The 13,289-nt window shown below is 40.4% G+C and overlaps 1 protein-coding gene across 10 annotated transcripts in view; it reads left to right on the top strand.

Annotated features, from left to right (window-relative positions):
- FNDC3B (fibronectin type III domain containing 3B) overlaps positions 1 to 13,289 on the top strand; it is a 434,559-nt gene that overhangs the window by 206,358 nt on the left and 214,912 nt on the right. The window contains exons 1-2 of one of the 10 annotated variants that reach the window (XM_042998609.1): positions 1,580 to 2,232; positions 2,553 to 2,632. The exons of 8 other annotated variants lie outside the window; for them this stretch is intronic. The gene's annotated coding sequence lies outside the window, so the exon portion shown is untranslated. Of the gene's footprint in view, positions 1 to 1,579; positions 2,233 to 2,552; positions 2,633 to 13,289 lie in introns of those variants that run through there. One more of the 10 variants, XM_042998611.1, reaches the window with a different exon arrangement.

Here is a 13,289-nt window from a genome sequence, read left to right as displayed (position 1 = left end):
GGGGCAGTGGGAGTGTCTTAGAGGAACTCAACACATAGTAAACATTTGCTTACTCTCAACCATCGCTGTTAATACTGTAAGAGTTGACCCTGTCATCACTGTCCTCCTCATCGACCCCTTCTAGAGGTTAGAAGGCCTGAGTTTCTCAGAGCTTATGCGGACTATTTAAGTGGTAGATCTAGGTTTCAAATCCAGACTTTCAAGCACTGTCTGTTTTGTAGCAAGGAAAATGAAGTTTCAACTTTCCTGCCAACTCACAACCAGCTGATTGTCCTTGACTGGAGTGCTGAATGCAGGATCCAGAAACACCCTCTGGGCTCAGTGGGAAAGGTGCAGCGTTTGGTGAGGTCTGCCATGGCCTTGGATTGGGGTCAGAGATGGTGCGTGTGACATACGTGTTGCCAGATGTACTGTTTCTCCTAATGTAACAATGTGATTCTTGGTTTCACAGGGTAGAAAACTCAATTTTAAGCATACATGGGAAGACGGAGGTAGGGTTTGTGACCAGGCTCCGGAAAACCAACTCCTCATAATCATATTTGCAGAAGACTTTTTGTTTGTTTATTTGTTTTGTTTTTAATGTTTATTTATTTATTTTTGAGAGAGACAGAGTGTGAGTGGGGGAGGAACAGAGAGAGAGGGAGACACAGAATCCGAAGCAGGCTCCAGGCTCTGAGCTGTCAGCCCAGAGCCCGACGTGGGGCTCGAACTCACGAACCGCGAGACTGTGAACTGAGCTGAAGTCGGACGCTTAACCGACTGAGCCACCCAGGTGCCCCAAAGAAGTATGTTTCTTAAACAATGATACAAACCAGTCAGATCTCTCTCCAGGCTGGATTGGTAGGACTATGACAATTAATATTGTCTTCCAGGTTCTCTAGCTTCAAGAGCTATAAAAATGGAAATGTGTGATTCTTGCCTTAGATGACTTACCTGCCATGTGAAATAATATATAAAGCAGGATCTACACTCTACAATTATGAGTGAGATTATGTGTCATTATGAAAGATAACAGTCACATTTGATAATCAGGCTTATATTTCTTTTGGAATATTCTTTCAGTGGGTGAGATGAGACTGAAAAGCTCCCAATGTGAAAGCATAGCATTTGTGAAAAACATTCTATTTTTATGAATTCTTAAGTAATCTTAAGTACGATGGAAATGACTGGGGTTGCAAGGACCGTAAAACTGAATAGCTCATGTAACTCTTGAGTGCAATTTTAAACCTTTATTTTCCCAACACAAACAATCTCTGCTGTAGCTTTTGGGAAGTGGTATTTATATAAATTATGTATTTATTTCTTTCCATCCATAGAACATTTATTAACCTTCTGTAATATGTGAGCTAATGGTTATATAAGTATTTGACTTTAAAAGTAAATTATCACTCTTTTGTTTCATAGATGTTTTTAATGAATTGGAAATCATCATGATTTTTTGTTATTTATTTGTTATTTTGTTATTTATTTATTAAGAGTACTTGCATACACACTCTAAAGTTTTTGTTTTTTGTATTTGGATTATAACTTTCTGCTTCTATCAAATCATCTTCTCATCAGAATTATACCTTGCCCTGTTAAGTTTTCACTGTTGGTGAAAAAATAGCCTATTGAAAAGACTCTACTTGTAACATAGATCATATAGCCAGCTTCAAATTTCTTTTTTAAAAAAGGTATTAAAAACATTAAGGATTGTTTTACATTTGGGAATTATGTTTCTAAGTATCTACTTATCTACTGTAGCACTGAAAAGTCACATGAGAACTTAATTTCATAGGTGAACCACAAATGGCATTAAAAAATTTTGTGTTTTTCTTGTTACCTTGGGCCTATAGATTTAATGAGTTTAAATTATTCCTTTGGCTTCTACCCGGGTGGGTAACCTAATTCTAATACCATGGTGAATGGTTACTCTGACTACCATGTTGCTAAGAAACCTGTTATGTTATCAGGTTGCCTTGGTGAAGCAATGGCTTCTCAGGCTTCCTTAGCACTGCTGGGAGGTGGTTAATCAGAGCTACGAGGGACCTTCATAGAATTTGTTTCCCAGGTTATAACTAATTTTTCATCAGGAGGAGAAACAAACCTGGGTCTGTAAAAGTTGACATAAAAGAAAGTCCAAGTTACTTTAAATTAAATCATGACCTCTAGTCATTTTTTTCAAAAAGTTGTGATCCAAGATACAAAGCTATTCATACTAGTATGAGGTTGGAACCATTTGTGTATTGAATGGTAGGTATTTCTTTTCCTCCTTAACTTTGCATTCCGTTTTTGTTTTCAGGGACTGACTCTTGGCAGTGCCTTTACAATGTGTGGATGAGCGTTTGGATGGAGTCTGTGAGAAAAAAATGTGTGAAATGATTTTAGTCACTTGCTAGAAATTGCTCTTGCCATGAAATGAGTTTGTAAGGAAACAAACGCTACACTCTGTAGCATGTTTTGAAATGTACCGAGACTTGTTAGGTGAAGAATCCCATGCAGGGCAGGGATCTGGCTCTTGCTGCTTTCGCTTCATGGCAAAAGTTTCTTAGATAACGTTGTCATCACTGCAGATTCTTCGAGCTCTATGCCACACGTTAACGTGTTACGGGATCTGAGAAGTTGTGCTGTAGACTGTTTATCGTCTGGGCAGGTAACTTCAGTTTCCTCCATATTCATTTCTTTGAATTCCCGCATCTTTGACGTGCTTGTTTTTAGCAAATCACGTTTTGAGAATCCTTGTTCTGGACTACTGTCCACATGGAGAATGCCAAAGGAGTTCATTCCCCTTTGACACCAGCCTGCTCAGGGTAGTACCTGTTAAATCACGAGGCGGTCGCACAGGCGGGGCAGACCAATTGGGCCCCCAGGACTGGGTGCAAGCACTTTCAGAGCCCAGGCTTCAGAAGTCAGGCTCCCTGGGTTCAGTTTTGGGTCTTCTGCCTCAAACTTTCTGACCTTAAATGAGTTACATAATGACTCTACTCCTTAATTTCCAACATAGTGAAAGAGGGATGATAAATTTCTACCTTACAGAGCTGTGAGGATTAAACGAGATTATGTGGAACACTTAGCATGATTTTTGGCACATAGTGTGAGCCTTCATAAATGTGCAATGGTAATTATTGTTATAGAGGACATTTTTAGGGGACTGTGAGTTGTTCCTTCAAATCTTAAAGGCCTCCCTTTAAGACAAGGCCTCCCACATGAAAGCTTTCGATTGCTGAGAAGAGCTTTCACATTTTATAATTTTTTTTTTTTAAGATTTATTTATTATTGAGAGACAGAGAGACACAGAGCATGAGCAGGGAAGGGGCAGAGAGAGGGGGAGACACAGAATCCGAAGCATGCTCCAGGCTCTGAGCTGTCAGCACAGAGCCCGACGCGGGGCTCAAACTCACAAACTGCGAGATCATGACCGGAGCTGAAGTCGGACACTTAACAGACTGAGCCACCCAGGCGCCCAGAACTGTCACATTTCATAAATGTTTCTTTGATGTTTCACTTTTTATAGTTGCTTTCTATTTGCCATTTTTCCTCTTTCCTTGAGTTTGGTGTTACCCCTTGGTCTTTCTGGAGCCTCGGTTTTCTCATCTGTAAAATGGAGGGGTAGAGGTGGGATTTGGTTGATGTCTCCAGTTGTGCCTAGCTCTGTGATCTGAACTCTGCGCGTGCATGGTGAGAGATTCCATTCTGAACAGAAGAAGGGGATCTCGAGTTTAAGGACAGCCTTAAAGTGTGATAAAATCAGAATGGACCACACCAATGAGAACATCCCCCTTTTCTCTTTTCCCTGAGAAAGCCGCAAGAGCTCTCAGGAGAAAGTAAGTGGACATTGTTTACATGTTTGGTGGGGTTAAATATATGCTTTAAGCCATCACTTTCCTCTCTTTAAAAAATGATTCTTTAAAATTTATGAAACAGCCTCAGACTTAACATAATTGTTACAAATACAAATAGAATGCCTTCTGGCACTTGTTGGGTATCTGCCAGTCTTCTCTCTTACAGATTTTCTCATTTTCCCTTTGCAATAAGTATTTTGTAGGAACGTAAATAAGTCAGTGTCAAAATGTCCATTTCCTCATTTGTTCATTCTAGTTCAGACACATGGTTTTGGTTTACTTATTTACTTATTTATTTATTTAAAGCAGGCTCCATGCCCAGTGTGGGGCTCGAACACATGACGCTGAGATTAAGAGTCACATCATGGTTCTGGTTTAATTCAGTGGGTTATAATCCATTAGTAATATCATTTATTTTGATGCTCACATAAAATCTCTTCCAGCCATCTTATGTGTCCTTTTAACATGTCCCCATCATTTGTTGATCACTTCCTTTCTGGTACAAAAAGATCTTCCAGGCTTGTCTTGAAATGTTCCTGCCATAGTCCTGAATTAACCATTTCCTAGGAATTCCTGGTTTCTTTTAGAAGAAAATGGTATTTAGAAGCCAAGATCTGAGTAGTATGTGTGTCTGTTACTGTGGGGGTTGCATCTCTCCAAGACTGTGTTCAGGGCTGGAGAATATTTGAATGTATATATATACATAATGTGTGTATACATACATTTGAATATTTGAATGTGTATATATAATTGAATATTTGAATATATGTATAATATCTGTTGTATATGCAATGTATATACACACACATATATGTGTGTGTATATACATGTAAATCTGTGTTTGCTCTGATAACATCCAGTTCTAATCCAAAACCAAGGGTTCATTTTAATTTTCCTTACCACGTTTCTATAAAACTCTTCTTTGATAGTGAGAAATCTGTCTCCCTCCACATGTAGTCAGCCTCACAGTGCTTCCCCTGTCTTACCCCTTGGGCTCTGATTCCCCAGACTCCCTCCTTGCCCTGCTCAGGCTCTGATGCCAGTTCCAAGTTGCCACCATGCTTGATATTTTCTTCAACCTGGTCTCCTGATCCCCATGCTAGGCCACCCTCTCATGTGGACGCTCTATGCTGCACCGTTTCTACCCCTGGACTTCCTCCTCCTCCCACTCCAGCTTTCACTCCCCATGGCAGGCTGACCACCGGACCCTGGGATGCCTAGCTTGGGGATAGGGAACAGGAAAGGGAAGAAGTAAATGAAGTGCTATTTTCATGTTTTTAATATGTCAAGTGAAGGAGTGGTAGCTGTTAGGAATATTTTATTTTTGACAACACTGTTACTGACCACACTGTTGTACTAATAATTGCTTCTCTCTCTTTTTTTTTTTTTTTTTTGTCATTTGAATTGAGTTTAAACACATGAATGCAATGGTGTATGTGCCCTCAGCTTATTGGCTTAGTTAGAAACGTAAAACTATCCCTGAGAACCGGGCAAAAATGATCTTGTAGTCTGGGGAGAGGAGCAAGGAGCATTTGAAGCAGTAAATATTTTTTTCAGAAGTATACCGAAGTACCTTTGCTGTTATTTAATTTTTAATAAAAGGGCTATCTTTGTGGCAATTGTTGTCAACGTAATTGCTCCCATACGCAAATGTGAGCACAAGTTAGAGTTTGAACAGCACTTGTTAGCTAACACCATCTTCTTGGTGGATTTATTTGAACAACGCTTCAGAATTTTTATGCTTATGATCTTATCCCCGTGTGGATGTTGGGGCCAGCCATGTTTTCAGAGCTCCCTGTTGCATCCAGTCTCTCTAAGGGCTCCTACAGTGAAGTTCTGTTAACGCTTCCATTGGAAACGTATCGTAGGGGCTGGGTTCTGGCTGAGTGCCTCTCTCGAGAAAGCCATAGCCCCAGCGGGGAAAGTGCAGGGTAGAGTTTTTCCACCCAGATTCTGGCTGCTTTCCAGAGCTTTTAGTATCTGTGGGGTTTCTTCTCGTTTCTTTCTCCCTTTACCAAAGACTGTAACACTGCTACTTGGACACATTAGGGATGTGGGCAGTGTGTGTCTGCCAGGAGGGTGAGAGTGGAGTGGGCCTTTTAGTTAGCTCCCTAGCGGTACCCTTCTGCCGCTGTTTTTCTTGTGAGGGTGACCTCATGAGAACTCAGAGCAGCACTGTAAGGTAAGTCCGCACTTCTTGAGGATTTCCCAGTCCTGGGCGTTTTATTTCCCTGTGGTTGCTTGAATGAGGCAATGAGAGTCTCCTGCTGTGTCTTTAACTGCTTTTCTGTAGCATTCTTTGCACAAATTGCTGACGGATTGAGAGTCTAAGTCATCCTCACCTGTTTCTCACCTTCCAGCCTAAAGAGTGTTACAAAATGGCAGCTGTTTAACAGACACAGGGTTTCCCTTCACTCTTCATGTACAGTTGCCAGATTTAGCAAGTAAAAATAGAGGATATCCAGTTAAAGTTGGATTTCCTATATACAGGTAATATATACAAGAAATTTTATATACAAAAAAATTACTTTGGATCATAGTTACATGAAAAATTATTTTGTATCTGAAATGCAACTTTAACGGAGTGTGTCCTGTCTCTTTTAGCTGGCAACTCTGCTTCATGAGTTTTTGCATGATGCAATCACTTGGATATGAGTCGTACTTGAAGTAGTGTGTGTATGCATATGATCAGTTTCGAAAAAATTGGCAGCCTTCTCAAATAAACCCTTGAGTGTACAAAAATTTGAGACTTGATCTTGACCATCCTTAAAAGGCAACTGAACTGCAATGTAGCTGGCAAATCACATTTGCCGAATTCCCAGACTAAGTTGAGTCGGCCATCTTGAGGTAGAACTTGGAGTTATAGCATCCGGAATTTCTAATTATCTTTTATTTCCTCCTTCTCTTTAATGACTCTTCAGCTTGTAGGTTAGGTGTTTGGGCTTTACTAAGTATTTTCCTTCATAAAAAGCCTCTTTCCTTTATTCACTGAAAAACATAGCTACCTGAGGTTGGATTTGTGCACGTAGGAAATAACAAAAGAAGTCTTGTAAAGCCTTCTGCCTTGCCTTCTCTTTTATTCAGAATTTCCTTTGGCATATTCTATAAGAAAACCAGAGGGCCTCATGTGATACAAAGATCTCTCTCACCCTCTCTTAGGGTGAGACTAAGAGGTGACTCACTTGATTCAACTAACACCCTTTTACAAGGGCAAGCGGTAATGATTCCTAATTTTGTAAGTGAGGAATTCTCCATCTTGAGTGGTTTGTTAGGTACGTTTCCAAAGAATAAAGAATTTGTCTTATTATGAAGCTGTAGAATAGGATTGTCTTATCAAACCTCTGCAGTTGAATCAGTGGAATCCTGGCCGGGGTTCTTCCGTCCTCAATTCTGTCATGTTCATCTTGTCCTGAGTCTCTGGATCCTCGAACCCTGGAAGAGATTATCTGAAAGCACAGTCATAAGTGGGCTTCACATTCATGATTTGGCTTAAATAGAATCTGGAGTTATTATTTGAGGCTTTTTAAAAGTTTATGTATTTATTTTGAGAGAGAGAGTGAGTGAGCGAGCATGAACAGGGGAGGGGCAGAGAGAGAGGGGATCCTAAGCAGAGTCCTATCCAGGGCTCAATCCCACAAACTGTGAGATCAGGACCTGAACCCAAATCGAGAGCCAGACGTTCAACCGACTAAGCCAATAGGCGTCCCTATTTGAGGCTTTCTTAAAACAATGTTGGTTTGTTTATGTAGAGCTTATGAGCAAGCTGGGGAGGGGGAGAGAGAGAGAATCCCAAGCAGGCTCTGCACTGTCAGTGCAGAGCCCCACTCGGGCTCCATTTCACAAACTGTGAGATCGTGACCTGAGCTGAAATCAAGAGTTGGATGCTTAACTGACTGAGCTACCCAGGCTCCCCTATTTGAGGCTTTTTAATGATTTGCTACAACATTGGCAAACTTTCTACAAAGGACAAGATAGTAAATATCTTGCAGATGTATGGTCTCTGATGCATATTCCTCTTTATTTCTTTTGCAACCTTTAAAAACGTGAAAACGCCTAGGCGGTACAAAAAAACAAGCCATAGACTGGCAGTAGTTTTCCTAAGGAGGAGTGTTTACTCTTTTTTTTTTTTTAATTTTTTTTTTAATGTTTAATTTATTTTTGAGAGAGAGAGAGAGAGAGAGAGAGATAGTGTGTGAGCGGGGGAGGGGCAGAGAGAGAGAGAGACAGACAGACAGAGACCGACAGAATTTGAAGCAGACTCCAGGCTCTGAGCTGTCAACACAGAGCCCAATGTGGGGCTCAAACCCATGAACTATGAGCTCATGACCTCAGCCAAAGTTGGATGACTAACCGACTGAGCCACCAAGGCATCCCTAGGAAGGTTTACTCTTAGAAATCTGTTACATGGAGAATTTTCTGGGTTCTGAGATTTACCCTTCATTTTTGACATATATAGAAGTGATGTCGATAGGGAGGTAAGGTATAAAGGAATACTTAGTAATGAGAATAGGTTATAAGAGATGGGCACTATAATATCCTGGGGGACACTGCCCGCCCCCTCTCTGACCTTCCTCTGTGACATCGTATCATACTCCTGTTTTCATTTGATTTCATATTTATACTAAGCAAAATGACATTTTGGCAGATTTCTCTTATCAGATACGTAGGAATAAGTAGTCATACAGCAAGTTCATGCCCAAAGTGGGAGAAAGCAAGACAGGCCATGAGTTTGTCGTCTGTCTTTAGGGTTTTTTTTTCTTTTTCTTTTTTTTTTTTTAACTCATGTCATGCAGGATTTGGTGAAAGTTTGGGTAGAACTGGACATCTTAATGAGTTTATGGCATCTTTCAGGACTGACAGTTCTTAAGACACTGCATAAGCATATTATTTTGAAACCTTACAGGAGGGGATGTCACATTCACATACATAATTTACTCCATCTTTCCTCTGGCTTCCCTCTGAAAGGTTATACTTGATGTTCTTCCAGAATGCAATGGTAACAACATCCGTGCTCCCAAAAGCACCTTAAAGGAAGAGACAGCCCATTAGATTCACCATATGCTTTGTACCTTTCCTACTGCTTTTCTTACTGATTGGTATAAAGCCATTCAGCCATTTCTTATCTATTATTGTAAATGGAAATTGGGGTGGTTCCCATTAGTTTTTTCCTCCAGACCTTTACAAATGATTTTTGGGTCCGAATGCAATTGTGAATAGACAGACATAGCTTCTAGGAAAGCCGTTGGGACCCACTGAATTGTGACTGTTGGACAAAGGCATTTTGTTTAGAAGGCTTGTCCCAAAGTGGTGTTGGAGTCTGAAAGAAGGGCCGCCAGCGTCTGGTTCTTTCTGCCGTGAACTAATAGGAAAGCTGATGTTTGCTGAGTGGATGGCTGTGCTCACTGTCCAAACAGATCTCTGTTTGCCAACTGTGAACATATTGCTGCCTCTGTGAGGCACTCCATCATGCCTTGAATGGATCCTCTTGTGTTCAGAATTTTCTGACTCAAAGAGGGGGAGAGAGAAATACTTCTTTCAGACTTCAGCATTCACTGTAGCATCCATAGTCTCATCAGACCTTTAGAAACCAAGCATGCACCAGAGATGCTTCTTAAGGAGAATGAGAAAGGGGTAGAGAATAAGGACGAAAGTAAAAGACAGCTCCATTGAAATGCCTTTATTCTGGCCACTTGCGGCCAAGTTTTCGTAAATAAACCAGGCTGCCTTAGTAAATAGAAAGGATTGTGAGAATATTCCTGATTTTTCCCGAGCAGAAGAAAATGCTCGGCATTGAGTTTCCAACTCGTGATTCGTTTCTGTTCGCTTTGACCTACACGCACCTCCCAAAGCATATAATGCATTCATAATATGTTACTGAATGAGTAATAGAGTTTTATTCCACCTGAATCATTTCTCAAAAAAGGGTAATTGATAGAAAGAAGTTTTTATTACTTTATAAACTCTCTTTTGATCTTAGAGTTCCAAACTTATTCTGTATTAAATTAAAGGGTACAACTGAGACAAGATTGTTGTTGTCAATTTGGTCACTTTCTACCCCAAAGTCTGCTGTTTGGCAGGGTCTTGTGTTAGCGGTGTGCCATGAGGACACAGCTCATTGGGGCAAGGTTAGGCATTCCTTGCAATTACCCGTTGTTTGTTTTAAGGTTCAGAAACCTTGGCTGAGTGGGGGCGGGTGAGGGCCAACAGTGTTGACTAGCAGTGCAACCAAGTGGGCACATGGCATGGACAGGACCTGTCCGTTGTGGCTTGCCTCATTACCAAGAGCCTGTGAAACACTGGGCACACTTTGCTTGGCAAAGTATGGGGGGAAACACAGAGGGCTGTTGGAGTCGATGGCAAGGACAGATGCTTTTATGAACGGGAAGGAAGAGTCGCATGCAGTAACACACCGTATTGCTTTCCCTTGGTCAGTGAGAAATCAGCATTGGTGTGCAGATAGGCCTGTGAGTTTTTTGGCCGAACCTAGCAAAAACCTTAAAATCAGAATCACCACCCCATCCCAAGCTATGCTACTGATAGTTTTTGTTGTCTGGATATTTTTATTCACGACTACGTGTGCCCATAGGAAAGTCTGGGTCCTTACCTTTACTGGTTAAAGCTGGAATGTAACAGGAACAGTAGTAGGGGTCAGTTGGGGCGGGGGAGGACGTGGTGGCCGAGGCTGTGGCGTAATAGCAGTGACAGCAGCTAACCTGGTTGTGGAGCCAAGCATGTGGGCGGCATTCTTCTAAGTACTTTCCATCTAGCTCACTTCTTCCCAGCTATAGAACTGTGGCTTTCTTCATCATCTAGATGAGGAAACGAAGCACAGAGAGGGCTTTAGTAATCTGCCTAGGGTCACACAACTAATAACTAGTGGAGCTTGGAATTAAATCTAGGAGAGCGTGGCCCCAGTATCTATGCTGCACTGTTTTACTGCTGAACTGTTTTACTCTGGTGGACCAGTAAGGCAACCTGCCCTCTCCAGAAGCAGCCCGAGTGTCCATCAACTGATGAATGGATGAAGAAGAAGTGATTTTATCTAAATATATGTCTATGTCTATGTCTGTATATCTACAATGGAATATAATTCAGCCATTAAAAAGAATGAAATCTTGCCATTTGCAGCAACATGGATGGAGCTAGAGAGTATTATGCTAAGCAAAATAAGTCAGAGAAAGGCAAATACTGTATGATCTCATTCATATGTGGAATTTAAGAAGTAAATGAGCAAAAGGGAGAAAAAAAAGACAAATCCAGAAACAGACTCTTAACTATAGAGAACAAATTGATGGTTACCAGTGGGGAGCTGGGTGGGGGATGGGTTAAATAGGTGATGGGGATTAAGGAGTATATTTGTCGATGAGTACCAGGTGATGTATGGAATTGTGGAATCACTATATTGTACACCTGAAACTAATAAAACACTGTATGTTAAAAAAAATGCATTCTCCTTGCAGTTTTCAATTTACCTTTCCTTTGCTTTCAGTGTGGCTTGGATAAATGTTTAAAGTTGCTCAAAATGCAAGTACTAGGAAGCTGAGATCACTTCAGAAAGATAATGTATTCTATAGGTAAAGGAATTTGTCCCTCTCCTGATTCTGTTTTTATCAGAGAGATGTTCCATATTTAACTTATTCCTTGGTAGTTATGATTGTAAATTGATTAATGATATTGTTGTGGTCTAGTAGATAGGGTTGGGTGATAATACATTTTGTTCAGTGCTTAATTGGCATCTTGATGGTCGACTCAAAACCAATGAATCATTTTGAGCTGTTTTAGTATAAAATCAGGCTATTTGCATACATTTGTGCGCTGTACATAAAAAAAAAATGAAAAGCAGATATACAAGTTATTCAACCATATATTCCTTTATGATGTGATGAGAGAGAGTAATAAGGTTTGGAAGCAATGTTTTTAGACTTTTACTGCTATAAGGTAATGTGACTATTGGCAGCATAATTAGTTTTGCTCAAGGGACAGTAGAGGTTATTGAAATTGACCAGTTTAGGATGATTTTTATAGGAGTTACATTTATTGCAGCTCACTAATGTTATTTTAGTAGTTACTGGTCTTCTGAAATGTTGCACCAAGTAAAGAGGAGGAGGTCCTGTGACTCCTAAAGAGGAGTCAAAGTAGTTTTGCATGAATAACGAACGATAGGCAAGTCTTGTCACTTATTTCTAGGAGCCCATCAAAAAGTACGTTTGTAAGTATATCCTAGAGACTGTGTTCCACAAAATCAGTTATAAAACATATAAATAGATCACACATATTGTGATGCTTTATGTAGTTGTAAGCCCTGTAGCTGATATAAAAAGTTTTACAAATGTGTTGAGCCCATGAAACTTCTACAGAATTTTTAGTATTGGGTTTGCCGTAACACTAAAGTTTGTTGAAGTTTCCTTTGTTTTGAGAGAGACATCGTGACAGAAAGTATAGCGCGGGTTTCTGCCTCATTATAGGAAGCTTGGTTTTGGCCGCCTTTGCCTTTGTCAGTTTTGTTTATTTTACTTATGTATCTTGTGTCTGTTTCACCCGTTTTGAACCTGTTTTTGTGGAGCTTTGGCCTCACACCCAGAGAATTCTCTATCCAGCTTTCTGAACATTTATGATCACCACCACCTTAATATTCTCACAGTAGCCATCCATTTTTCAGCAGTCTTTTCTGTTTGGCTTAGGATTAGTCTATAAAGTGCAACTAAAGATGTTAATTTATGTGAAATCAGAAAACGTCTTTGGTGTTAGTTTTTCCTGATATGCACTCAAAAGTAGAAGTAATTGAGGGGTGCTTGAGTGGCTCAGTTGGTTAAGTGTCTGACGTCGGCTCAGGTCATGATCTCACGATCCGTGAGTTTGAGCCCCGCCCTGCGTCGAGCTCTCTGCTGACAGCTCAGAGCCTGGAGCCTGCTTTGGATTCTGCATCTCTGTCTCTGCCCCTTCCCCGTTCATTCTCTCTCTCTGTCTCTGTGTCTCTCTCTCAAAAATAAATAAACATTAAAAAAAAAAAAGTAGAAGTAAGTGATAGCATTATTTGCACTCCCTCCCCAATCATCAAGAGCAAATGGACCACGAATATCAAATCAACAAGAGAAATGACAGGGGGAAAAAGTGACCAAAGCATCTGTGGATCAGATGTGACCACTTTTTGCTTTTGTGTATATATGCTTCTAGGTTAGGTAGGTTTCTATTTGGTAAATTTTGATAGGCTAGACTTCTCCAGATGTCGCGAATCACTTTGTGAGTAGTGAATTTAGTAAAATTAGGACATTAAAAGATAACTAAATAAAACTTGGGCATTAACAATAATTCTTTTTCCAGAGTCTTTAGAGAGAAGATTTGTCTTTTAACTTCCTGGTAATTCTCATTCTGTAAAGCCCAGGTTAGGACTGCACGTTGGCAGTTAAAATCGGAACTTTTATTTCCTTTCATTTGGCTGACACTAATAAGAATATTTAGATATGAGTA

This window comes from Panthera tigris, chromosome C2 (assembly GCF_018350195.1).
Source record: "Panthera tigris isolate Pti1 chromosome C2, P.tigris_Pti1_mat1.1, whole genome shotgun sequence".
Lineage (NCBI taxonomy): Eukaryota > Metazoa > Chordata > Mammalia > Carnivora > Felidae > Panthera > Panthera tigris.
This window is presented reverse-complemented; position numbering and strand designations above follow the sequence as displayed.